The following is a 13,674-nucleotide window of genomic DNA, read 5'->3' on the forward strand; positions in this document are numbered from 1 at the left end:
GGCTAAATTTTGGCCGTACACTTGGCAATTAAAAGATCCAGGCTGGCCAGCCATGACAAAAAACAAAGAAATGAATATAAAGATGACAAAAGGGTCTAAGGCCAGAAGCTGAAAACAAAGAGAAACAACAAAATCCACACCAGATGGGCCAGAAACAACAAGAAGCACCAGATGAGCCAGCGTTGCCCAGATGCCCACCAATAAAGGATAAATATCGTTTGCCTCGTTCTTCTGGAGTTACATTGAAATATTTTTTCACTTTTGGCGAACAAAAGTTTAATATAAACGTTGGAAGGGATAATGTAAATGCAGAAGTAGTAAGATCAAAAACTGGAATAGAGGATAATGAAATAGAGGATGGAGTGCAGAAGAAGAAAGAAGGAGCGGAAATCAACAGAAGAAGAAACCAGAAACAACAAGATGCACCAGATGAGCAAGCGTTGCCCAGATGCCCACCAATAAAAGATAAATATCGTTCACCTCGTTCTTCTGGAGTTACGTTGAGATCTTTTTTCACTTTTGGCAAACAAAAATTTAATATAAACGTTGGAAGGGATAATGTGAATGCAGAAGTAGTAAGATCAAAAACTACGTTTTTATAGTAAGAACGCAACGTTTAATATAAACGTTGGAAGGGATAATGTGAATGCAGAAGTAGTAAGATCAAAAACTGGAATAGGGGATAATGAAATAGAGGATGAAGGGTAGAAGAAGAAAGAAGGAGCAGAAGTCAATAGAAGAAGAAACATTTTTTTTCAGGGGAGCCAAAGGGTCGGGAAAAGGTGTACGGATTGGGGGGGGGGGGGATATTGGGTCCGTTTGGATTTTTTTTGGTTAATTTGAATTCTAAATTGATGTGTACTAAATATGTTGAAATCTAATTCAGTTATAGCAAGTTAACTCTTGCTATAGACTTTTCATACGCAGTAGGTTTTAGACTTTTACAGTGAGAGAAGGAGGTCATACTCAAAATTTTGTTTGTGGAGATTTTACCAGCCAAATTTACCGATTTAATTTACCAGCCAAACGAACCTTTGAAAGGTGAAAATCATAATTAAATGTCATGATAGTCATGTCCTTAATTTTCAGAAAAAGTTCCAACAGAAGATTATTGAAAAATAAATCCTCATGATAACTAATATCTCAAACTAAATTGAAACGTTACTATTTTTGTTCGGCAATTACATGGTTTAAAGCTAAAAAACTTAAATTATCCTTTAATTTCCTTTCATTTCCAATACCAAAGCGGATGTTTAATCTTAAAGATTTAGAAATTACTGCTTTTTTCTTGCAATTTAAAAAAACAACTTGCTGATGTATTAGATTTGCTTGTTATTTTTGCTAGAAAAAACTCGAAGATACGGCTAATTTTTGGCCGTATACTTGGCAATTAAAAGATCCAGGCTGGCCAGCCATGACAAAAAACAAAGAAATGAATATAAAGATGACAAAAGGGTTTAAGGCCAGTAGCTGAAAACAAAGAGAAACAACAAAATCAGCACCAGATGGGCCAGAAACAACAAGATGCACCAGATGAGCCATCGTTGCCCAGATGCCCACCAATAAAAGATAAATATCGTTTGCCTCGTTCTACTGGAGTTACATTGATTTTTTTTCACTTTTTGCAAACAAAAGTTTAATACAAACGTTGGAAGGGATAATTTGAATGCAGAAGTAGTAAGATCAAAACTGGAATAGAGGATAATCAAAAAGAGGATGGGGTGCAGAAGAAGGAAGAAGGAGCAGAAGTAAACAGAAGAAGAAACATTTTTTTCAGGGGAGCCACAGGGTTTGGAAAAGGTGTAGGGATTGGGGGGATATTGGGTCCGTTGGTTTTTTTTTTTGGGGGGGGGTAATTTGGGTTTATAAATTGATGTGTATTAAATATGTTGAAATATAATTCAGTTATAGCAAGTTAATTCTTGCTATAGACTTTACGCAGTCTCATACGCAGTAGGTTTTAGACTTTTAAAGTGAGAGAAGGAGGTCATACCCAAACTCTTGTTTGTGGTGATTTTTGTTCGTTTCAAGCTTGATTTGCATATTCAATTTAAGTTTCACCCGTTTTAAGATTTACTTATTAGTTAACATTAATATCTATTGTTTGTTTGTTTGCATTGATTGTTTATTTAATTTCTGTTCGTTTTAATATTCAATTACTCGCTTTAAGATCTATTTATTCATTTACATTATTACTTGTTGTATGTTTTTGCTATGATTGTTTATTTAATTTCTGTTCGTTTTGGGTTTCATTTATTCTTTAATAGTAATTTCTGGTCGTGTTGAGTTTGAATTTTAAAAGGTATTTGTATCTGCTGAGCTTAATTTTAAAATGGCATTTACTTTTATTTGAAAAACTTATGTTTCGGAAATTTGTTTTCAATTAATCTAAGAAAAATATAATAAGTAACATGTATTCAGAGTGGTTAATTGACCAGACTTTTTCAAAAAGAAGAAAAAGGCTTCTGGAGATTTCTAAGAAAGTCTTAGAGACAAATCGGGCAAAGGATGTTCTTCGTGCCTTACCATATGTACCTGGATTAAATGACAAACTTAAAAGAATTTTACAAAGTAATGGTCTAAAACTAGCTTTAAAGGGTATTAATATTTTGGGTAGTTTTCTAAATCCTGGGAAGGATCTAACTTCAATAGGGCAACAAAGTAGGATCTTTCAGATCCCATGTACTTGCTGAAGCTCATATGTGGGACTTACTAACCAGAATTTGGAATCTAAAGACTCCAATCCATGTTCCCAAAAACATAACACTCGTCCATTAACCTATCCCAGAAACAAGGAGACAGATGAAAACACTGAATAGCGGACATTTCCATAGAATCAAAAAATAAATAAGCAAGGATTAGACTTAGAGGTGTACCCATTGATAAACCGAAAACCTGTTGATGAAGTTCTCCTCTAAACCAAAATAAAAGGAATACTTATTGATCAACAAAACCAATCTCATATTGATTTCGACATCCATGCTTGCCAAAGTTAATCTTTTATCAATTCAAAATGTTTTAGTATTTTATTTTTTAATATAAATTTTAATATGAATTTAATATCAAAGATACGGCTATATTTTGGCCGTACACTTGGCAATTAAAAGATCCAGGCTGGCCAGCCATGACAAAAAACAAAGAAATGAATATAAAGATGACAAAAGGGTTTAAGGCCAGTAGCTCAAAACAAAGAGAAACAACAAAATCAGCACCAGATGGGCCAGAAGAAACAGGATGCACCAGATGATTCAGCGTTGCCCAGATGCATACCAATAAAAGATAAATATCGTTCGCCTCGTTCTTCTGGAGTTACATTGAAATCTTTTTTCACTTTTGGCAAAAAAAAGTTTAATATAAACGTTGGAAGGGATAATGTGAATGCAGAAGTAGTAAGATCAAAAACAGGAATAGAGGATAATGAAATAGAGGATGGAGCGCAGAAGAAGGAAGAAGGAGTAGAAGTCAACAGAAGAAGAAACCAGAAACAACGAAGAAGGAGTAGAAGTCAACAGAAGAAGAAACCAGAAACAACAAGATGCACCAGATGAGCCAGCGTTGCCCAGATGCCCACCAATAAAAGATAAATATCGTCCGCCTCGTTCTTCTGGAATTACATTGAAATCTTCTTTCACTTTTGGTAACATCAAAAACTGGAATAGAGCATGATGAAATAGAGGATGAAGTGCAGAAGAAGGAAGAAGGAGCAGAATTCAAGAGAATAAGAAACATTTTTTTCAGGGGAGCCACAGGGTCAGAAAAAGGTGCAGAGATTGGGGGAGGGGGGGATATTGGGTCCGTTGGTTTTTTTTTTTGGATAAATTGGGCTTATAAATTGATGTGTATTAAATATGTTGAAACCTAATTCATTTATAGCAAGTTAAGTCTTGCTATAGACTTCTTATACGCAGTAGGTATTAGACTTTTACAGTGAGAGAAAAAGGTCATACTCAAAAACTTTTTTGTGGTGATTTTACCGGCCAAATTTACAAAATTTACCGATTTAATTTACCAGCCAAACGAACCTTTGAAAGGTGAAAATCATGATTAAATGTCATGATAGTCATGTCCTTAATTTTCAGAAAAAGTTCCAACAGAAGATTATTGAAAAACAAATCCTCATGATAACTAATATCTCAAACTAAATTGAAACGTTCTTTTGGGGAGGGGGGGGGAAAGTAATATTGGGTCCGTTGTTTTTTTTTGGAGGGGGGGTAATTTTGGCTTATAAATTTATGTGTATTAAATATGTTGAAATATAATTCAATTATAGCAAGTTAATTCTTGCTATAGACTTTACGCAGTCTCATCCGCAGTAGGTTTTAGACTTTTACAGTAAGAGAAGGAGGTCATATCCTAACTCTTGTTTGTGGTGATTTTTGTTTGTTTCAAGCTTAATTTGCATATTCAATTTAAGTTTCACTAGTTTTAAGATTTACTTATTAATTAACATTAATATCTATTGTATGTTTGTTTGCATTGATTGTTTATTTAATTTTTCTTTAATTTCTCGGGAAAAGGTGTAGGGATTGGGGGGGGGGTGGATATTGGGTCCGTTGGGTTTTTTTTTTGGGGGGGGGGTAATTTTGGCTTATAAATTGATGTGTATTAAATATGTTGACATCTAATTCAGTTATAGCAAGTTAATTCTTGCTATAGACTGTACCCGGTATCATACGCAGTAGGTTTTAGACTTTTACAGTAAGAGAAGGAGGTCATACCCAAACTCTTGTTTGTGGTGATTTTTGTTCGTTTCAAGCTTGATTTGTATATTCAATTTAAGTTTCACTCGTTTTAAAAGTTACTTATTAATTTACATTAAAATCTACTGTATTTTTGTTTGCATTGATTGTTTATTTAATTTCTGTTCGTTTTAAGTTTCATTTATACTTAAACAGGAAAATATTTGTTTTCGTTTTAAGCATGATATTCATATTCAATCTAACCATTACTCGCTTTAAGATCTATTTATTCATTTAATGTATTACAGGTAATTACTTGGTAAGAAAAACTAAAAAAAAAAAAAATGTCTTCCTAATTTAGTAACTGAGATAAATAGGAACTTGAACAAGGTCTAGACCTTACTCATCCATCCAATCACCTAGGACAAATGAGTATTTTGAATTGTCCGTTAATTTTGAATTGAAGTTATCAAGTATTTTACAGTAGGTTGTAGCATAGGTTGCATTGCATCAAGACATGGCTAATTGTAGACAGAGAAAAGCCAATACAGATAGTCCAAGTAATTGAGTGGCAAATGTTTAAATGGCTGGGGTACGGGTAAATGGCAGGAGTAATGCATATGCATGCTATGTGTGTTGCGGATGGTTAGCGCTTGAGCAACGGTCTAATCATTCACTGCCTAAAGCTTCCTTTAACCACTCCTAAGGTGAGAGAAGAATTTGGGACAATTTTTTGCGGCGCCTACCTGCCCAGAGTCTTGGGAAAGTGACCCAAAACTTGAAAAATTTGTGAAAATTTGAAATTTGCTCTGATTGCGGGGCCGAGCTTAGGCGATACATAGGTACTATTTGGAAGATGATTGGAGAGAGACTAGGTGGAAAGAAGCATAGTATAAGGGTACAATTATAGAACCCCCCAAAAAATGGGCTTGTGTGATGGAAGCGGCGATCCTGGGCTAGATTGGGACCCCATGTGAAAATAAAAAAAATTGTTGATATGTGTATAACACATAAATAAAAGTTCAAATAGGGATAAAATCCTTTTAATAGACAGTGATGATAGACATTCACAAAAATACCAGATATTTCGGTCAAATATACAGTGACCGTCATCAGTAGTAAAACTGTGAGTTTTACTACTGATGACGGTCACTGTATATTTGACCGAAATATCTGGTATTTTTGTGAATGTCTATCATCACTGTCTATTAAAAGGATTTTATCCCTATTTGAACTTTTATTTATCGTCATGGAAAGGCAGTGTGGTCTCCGAAATTATCTACGTCGTATAACACATGGTTACCGCCTGAGCATTGGCCTAGCCATTCACGACTGACAAGATCTAGATTATGATGCCATGTGAAAATGAAAAAAAAAATATTGTTGATATGTGTGTAGCTTATGGTTATCGCATGAGCAACGGTCTAACCATTCACAGGTTTAAGCAGTGGACAAGGACTAAATTAGGATCCCATGTGACAATGACAGAAAATAGTGTTGGTATGTATGTAGAGCATGGTTAGTGCTTGAGCAACAGTTTAACCATTCACTGTGTGACTGTGTGGTGTGTGCGTGTGCGTGGAATATCCGCCACTGACTGTATGGTAAGAGAGGAAATGGCAAGGAGAGTTCAACCCTTCAGGCTTGTGGGCTTGAAACTAACATTCTGAAAATTTCCAGATTTTGTTTAATAATCAATTAAAAATTTGCATCCTGAACCCCTGCCGATAATCCACAGAGCTTTTATGAGGGGGTCACTACAGAAAAGAAAAATTGAGCATGATTGATGGAAGCGGTGGACATGAGCTAGGCAATATCCATGTCAAAATGAATCTATTGTTGGTATTAGTGTAGCACATGGTAGCATCGCACTTGAGCAACGGTCTTACCATTCACGGCCTTAAGCAACCGTCCACCTGTGATAGCTCTACCCAGTTGAGGTGTGTGGAATCTAAAAAGGGCTGCTTGAATGAGACCCCAACTCTGAAAATGTCCAAATTTTTTTTAATAATTAATTAAAAATTTGCATTTTGAACCCCTGCCTATAATCCACAGACCTTATATGAGGGGGTCACTATAGAAAAGAAAAATTAAGCGTGATTGATGGAAGTGGTGGACATGGGCTAGGCGAGATCCATGTCAAAATGAATCTATTGGAGGTATTGGTGTAGCACATGGTGGCATCGCTTGAGAAACGGTTTTACCATTCACGGCCATAAGCATCCGTGCACCTGTGTATCTGTACGCAGTTGATGCGTGTGGAATTTGAAACATCTAAAAAGGGAAGTGGACTAGCATGCCAGTGAAGACCCAAGGAGAGAAAGCCCATGTGCCTTTGATTTCCACTAGGGCTTGTAGGGTATGTTTTGGTCTGTTTGTTGTTATTGCAAGGGTCGCATTAGTTTCACCAATTGGTCAGTAAGACTTCGACAGATCAAATATGTCGCTTCTATATTTTATTTAGAAGTAAAGTGAAAGTTTGACTCCCATATATGTCTTAAATTGGCCTCAAATTCACATGAAGATGAGATGGCTTGTTGGTTTCAACCATGCAGGCTGCTTGACTGAGATCCCAATTCTGAAAATGTCCAAATTTTGTTTAATAATTAATTAAAAATTTGCATTCTGAACCCTTGCCGATAATCCACAGACCTTATATGAGGGGGTCATTATAGAAAAGTTAAATTGAGCGTGATTGATGGAAGCGATGGACATGGGCTAGGCGATATCCATGTCAAAATGAATCTATTGTTGGTATTGGTGTAGCACATGGTAGCTTCGCTTGAGCAACGGTCTTACCATTCACGGCCATAAGCATCCGTGCACCTGTGTAGATGTACCTAGTTGATGGCAAATGAATTGAAATAACGAGGAATGTGTACTGTGCTAGTATGCCAGGAGAGAACCCAAGGAAAGAGAGCCACTGTGCCCTTCATTCCCTTTAGGGCTTGTATGGTATACCTAGCTCAATTGTTGTCACGGCAAGGCTTTATCAGTTGCACCAAAAGGTGAGTTGAATCACACACCCAATAAAGGAAAACTCTCTTGTGGAAGTGTGTAAAGGAGGAGTTTGTTTGAAATTGAAAAATGTTAGTTGGACCATCCAACTGCTACCAGCGGGAGGTCTTTTAGCGATTGTTAGTGCAAGCATAGTGGTTTCGATTGCACTAGGATTACACTAGGACTGCTTTCCAAAGGGTTAGCATTTGAAAAACACTATAAACTGAAGGTGGTTCAGAGTGATTTGGTTTAGAGCTACAGGGAATCACTATGATCCAAGCATCTGTTGAGCTAGATGAATCTTGGATATTGTGGAATCCTTGATTCGGTAATGATTTTGGTACCATAAGAGCCTTTGACTATGGGATTAAAATGTCTTGAAAGGACAATGGCAAGGTGGCTGTACTCCTAGAATAGAAATCTCAATGGTTCACTGTGTTTCTAATGTGCCTGATGGTAACGTGAATGTGTTACCTGGTTGATCCTGCTAGTAGCATATGCTTGTCTAAAAGATTAATCCATGCATGTCTAAGTACAAGCCCCCAGTGGGCAAAACCGCGAATGGTTCAATAAATCAGTTATGGTTCCTTAGATCGTACTATATCCTACTTGGAAAACTGTGGTAATTCTAGAGCTGATACATGCACAATAGCCCCAACTTCACGGAAGGGGTACTTTTATTAGATCAAGACCAATTGGGCTTCGGTTCGTCTCTTGGTGACTCTGAATAACTATAGCCGATCGCACGGTCTCTAACCGGCGACGTGTCTTTCAAATGTCTGCCTTATCAACTTTCGATTGTAGGCTAAGCGCCTACCATGGTTGCAACGGGAAACGGGGAATCGGGGTTCGATTCTGGAGAGGGAGCCTGAGAAACGGCTACCATATCCAAGGAAGGCAGCAGGCGTGCAAATTACCCACTCCAAGCACGGGGACTAAGGGACGAAAAATAACGATGCAGGACTCATCCGGGGCCCTGTGATTAGAATGAGTACACTTTAAATCCTTTAACGAGGATCCGTTGGAGGGCAAGTCTGGTGCCACAGCCGCGGTAACTCCAGCTCCAATAGCGTATATTAAGGTTGCTGCGGTTAAGAAGCTCATAGTTGGATATGGGTCTTGTTCGGTGGGGCAACCTCATGGTGGTCACTGCCTCAATCGGACAATTCATTGGATCGTTCGGGGTGCTCTTAACCGAGTGTCCTGGGTGGCCGATACGTTTACTTTGAACAAATTAGAGTGCTTAAAGCAGATGCACCGCGCCTAAATATCACAGCATGGAATGATGGAATAGGACCTAGGTCTTATTATTTTTTTTTTCTGGACTTGATGTTATGGTTACCAGAGACAGACTGGGGCATTCTTACTGCGACGTTAGAGGTGAAATTCTTGGACCGTCGCAAGACGAACAACTGCGAAAGCATTTGCCAAGAATGTTTTCATTAATCAAGAACTAAAGATAGAGGTTCGAAGGTGATCAGATACCACCCTAGTTCTAACCATAAACGATGCCAACCAGCGATCCGCAGACGTTACTGGAATGACTCCGCGGGCCGCTTCCAGGAAACAAAAGTGTTTGGGTTCCGGGGGAAGTATGGTTGCAAAGCTGAAACTTAAAGGAATCGACGCAAGGGCACCACCAGGAGTAGCACCTGTGGCTTAATTTGACTCAACACAGGAAACCTCACCAGGCCCAGACACTGGAAGGATTGACAGATTGAGAGCTCTTTCTTGATTCAGTGGGTGGTGGAGCATGGCCGTTCATAGTTGGTGGAGCAATTTGTCTGGTTGATTCCGATAAGGAACGAGACTCTAGCCTGCTAAATAGACGATGGATCCTAGTGGTGGATCGCTCTTCTTAGAGGGGCAAGGGGTGTCTAGCCATATGAGAGTGAGCAATAACAGGTCTGTGATGACCTTAGATGTTCTGGGCCGAACGCACGCTAAACTGGAAGAATCAGCGCGTTCTCCCTGTCCGAGAGGACCGGGTAACCGCTGAACCTCTTCCGTGGTTGGGATTGGGAGCTGCAAGGATCCCCATGAACCAGGAATCCCTAGTAGGCGCAAGTCATTAGCTTGCGTCGATTACGTCCTTGCCCTTTGTACACACCACCCGTCGCTACTACCGATTGAATGATTTAGTGAGAACTTCGGACGACTCGCCAGGGCAGACTCCGGGCCGCTCGTGGTGTCGTTGAAAGTTGTTCAAACTTGATCCTATAGAGAAAGTAAAAGTCGTAACAAGGTTTCCGTAGGTGAACCTACGGAAGGATCATTAGCGTTTGATAAGCGAAAAGGAGACTCTTGGTCCCTGTGGTCAGTAGTTTGTCTAATCGTTGTTATTGATACATGTTCCCGTGTTTGGTGTTTGAGATGCACAAGTAGGTTATCCGCGTATGAGGAGTACCCTTGTGCAGCATCATTCATGAAGGCCATTCGTTGAACAAAGGAGTGCTGAACGGAGTCTTAAGGAATGGGGGCTTTGAGACAGTTATTGTGGGGATGATTGCCTCAAAGTTTGGTTCACTACTAATGGCGAAATGGTGAGATCATTGACTGTGAGGACTATGAAGTGAGGACCATTGACTGTGAAGTATTTTTAGAGGGAAACAATTTTATTTTTCATATTTTAAATATATCACATATTACTTACGGTACAGTTGTTATTGATACACGTTCCCGTGTTTGGTGTTTGAGGTGCACAAGTAGGGTTTCCGCGTGTGAGGAGTACCCTCGTGCAGCATCATTCATGGGGGCCATTCGTTGAACAAAGGAGTGCTCAACGGAGTCTTGAGGAATGGGGGTTTTGAGGCAGTTATTGTGGGGATGATTGTCTCAAAATTTGGTTCACTACTAATGGAGAAATGGTGAGACCATTGACTGTGAGGACTACCTGAGCTGGCTCTGTAGTAGGGGGCTCTCAGAGTATTCCCAGGTGGATTCGCAATCCACACGCCGCTGGAACGTTGTCAAAGGACCCAGTGCTTTCGTTGCTTCGGCTTCAAAACGCTGGACTCCCGGCAACGATTTGGCCCGGCTTCTGTTGCTGGGAACCTCTTTGTGGGTCTCCCGGGTGAGCGGAGAGTAGGCGAGTTCCATCCAACTCGTCTTGAAACACGGACCAGAGAGTCTAATGTGCGAGTCGTAGGTCGATGAGAAGACCGATGGCAGAATGAAAGTTAAAACACTGCTTGCGATGCTGATGGGAGATCCCTCTCCTCTGGAGAGGGCCCATCCCAGGGGCGTCGTGATCCCGTTGCGGATGCGACGCACCTAGAGCACACATGATGGGACCCGAAAGATGGTGACCTATGCCTGGCCAGGTCGAAGTCAGGGGAAACCCTGATGGAGTACCGAAGCGATTCTGACGTGCAAATCGATCGTCGGAGCTTGGTATAGGGGCGAAAGACTAATCGAACCATCTAGTAGCTGGTTCCTTCCGAAGTTTCCCTCAGGATAGATTGTGCTCAAGCAAAGGAGACGGGAGTCTCATCCGGTAAAGCGAATGATTAGAGGCCTTTGGGCCGTAATGGCCTCAACCTATTCTCAAACTTTCAATGGGTGATATGCCTTGTCGACCTTGGTGTTGGTGGCGGCAAGGATTTCGGAATCGAGTGCCCAGTGGACCACTTTTTGTAAGCAGAACTGGCACTGTGGGATGAACGAAATGTTCGGTTAAAGTGCCATAACCAATGCATATTCCCGATCCCACGGAAAGGAGTTGGTTGCTCCAGTCAGCAGGACGGTGGCCATGGAGGTCAGAAACCACTTAGGAGTGTGCAACAACTCACCTTCCGAAGCAACTAGCCCTTAAAATGGGAGGCGCTTTAGCATTGTGCTGATACCGGACCGCCGGTCTCAGAGCTCGTCTGTCCTTGGTGATCGTCGCTGACGCGGCGGTGGGTAGGGAGGTCACATTGGTTCCGTTGAAGGGTTTGGGCGTGAGCCTGCCTGTAGCGGCCAGTAGCGCAGATCTTGGTGGTAGTAGCAAATACTCGAGAGAGATCCTTGGGGCCTGACGTGGGGAAGGGTTCCATGTGAACAGTGATTGGACATGGGCCAGTCAGTCCTAAGCCCAACCTGAAATGGTAGCACAAGATGAGCGTTGAGCGAAAGAGACACGAAGTGTTGATCGCAAAGCGTGAGGCTCGTGGCAAGGGCGAAAGGGACTCTCAAGGGTGAAAGGGACCGTACGGATAACCACATCAGGTCCCCAAGGTGAACAGCCTCTAGGTGATAGATGAATGTAGGTAAGGAAAATCGGCAAATTGAATCCTTAACATCGGGATAAGGATTGGCTCTGAAGGTTGAGGGTGTCGGGCTTGGAGCAAGATGCGACTGGCTACCGAGTTGGGCTTGGGTGCTTGCAAGGGTGCTCTATCCCTTCTCAAGCTGGTCGTGGACGGCCTAAGCAGTGATCTTAGTGCCTTGCTTCGGCTTGGTGCGGAGCCTTGGCGCCCAATGAACGACCAACTCAGAACTGGCACGATCCAGGGGAATACGAATATCTAATTAAAACAAAGAATTGCGAAGGCGCCATCGCGTGTTGACACAATGTGATTTCTGCCCAGTGCTCGGAATGTCAAAGCGAAGAAATTCAACGAAGCGCGGTTCTGCGTAAAAGAAGACCCTGTTGAGCTTGACCCTAGTTCGGCATTGTGGAGTGACATGAGAAGTGTAGCACAAGTGGGAGATGGTAACATCGGCAATGAAATACCACTACTTTCATGGTCGCTTCACATACTCAGGGAAGCGGAGGCAAGGCCCTTTGGGGACTTGTTTGTGATGTCAAGGGAGTCCACCTGCGGGTGGCGCTCTCGATCCGTGCTAAGGACAGTGCCGAATGGGGAGTTTGACTGGGGCGGTACATCTGTGAAATGATAACGCAGGTATCCTAAGGCCAGCTGAAGGAGGACAGAAACCTCCCATAGAGCAAAAGGGCAAATGCTGGCTTGATCCCGACTTTCAGTACGAGTACGGACTGCGAAAGCACGGCCTATTGATCCTTTTGGCTTTAAGAAATTTAAGAAAGAGGTGTCAGAAAAGTTACCACAGGGATAACTGGCTTAAGGCGGCCAAGCGTTCATAGCTACGTCGCTTTATGATCCTTCGATGTCGGCTCTTCCTATCATTGCGAAGCAGTATTTGCCAAGTTTAGGATTGTTCACTCACCTACAGGGAACGTGAGCTGGGTTTAGACCGTCGTGAGACAGGTTAGTTTTACCCATGAGACGTTCAAAGCCGTTGCTATAGTAATCCTGCGAAGTACGATAGGAACCGCAGGTTCGGGCATTTGGTTTTGCACTTGGTCGAACGGCCAATAGTGCGAGGCTACGTCCGTGTGATTATACCTGAAAGCCTCTGAAGGTAGAATCTGTGCTGGAGTTCACAACGGCACCATGCGTTCGGGCTCACTGGTGGCTAAACGTAAACTGGTCCTTTAGCTTTTAGCAATGGGTGCTAGTGCATCGGAGCCAAGGTTTAGTGGTTGCTTGCCCTCATGAGACGGTGATAGGACAGCTTCACCGTCGAAAAAATCAAATATTCCATAAGGTCGAATGCCAAAATCACTTTTAGACGACTTGGGTACCGGCCGGGGTGTTGTAAACGGTAGAGCAGTAATTTACGCTGCGATCTGCAGAGACTAAGCCTACGACCGGGAGATTTGTCTTGCCAGCGGGCAAGTCCCCCAAATTCACTTGAATGATTTTCAAGTGTTGGTCGTAAGGAATCGTGTATCGTGAATAAAAGGGTGAGTACAAGGTACTCAAAAATGAAGGGGGGTCATTCTAAACCCATTGTATGGGTAGCGGAAATTAGAATAACTCGGCGAGAGTGTCACGACTCGGGAAATCTCTTCAACGGGCAGTGAACGGGAATAAAACCTATTCCGTTCTCTATCTATGTGTTTGCCAAGCACATACATTAATTTTGGTCTTTTTTGGCGACCTATGAGGGTACCCTTCGGGCACCCGCACTTTCAATAAATTATTAC

The 13,674-nt window shown here is 41.5% G+C and overlaps 2 pseudogenes; both read left to right on the forward strand.

Moving 5' to 3' along the window:
• The first annotated feature begins 8,150 nt into the window (after positions 1-8,150).
• LOC148939556 (small subunit ribosomal RNA) lies at positions 8,151-9,957 on the forward strand (annotated as a pseudogene).
• Positions 9,958-10,092: 135 nt separating this feature from the next.
• On the forward strand, positions 10,093-13,348 carry LOC148939557 (large subunit ribosomal RNA; annotated as a pseudogene).
• Positions 13,349-13,674: the final 326 nt, after the last annotated feature.

Source organism: Artemia sp. Qi Xiang Cuo, chromosome 21, assembly GCF_049724085.1.
Source record: "Artemia sp. Qi Xiang Cuo chromosome 21, ASM4972408v1, whole genome shotgun sequence".
Classification (NCBI taxonomy): domain Eukaryota; kingdom Metazoa; phylum Arthropoda; class Branchiopoda; order Anostraca; family Artemiidae; genus Artemia; species Artemia sp. Qi Xiang Cuo.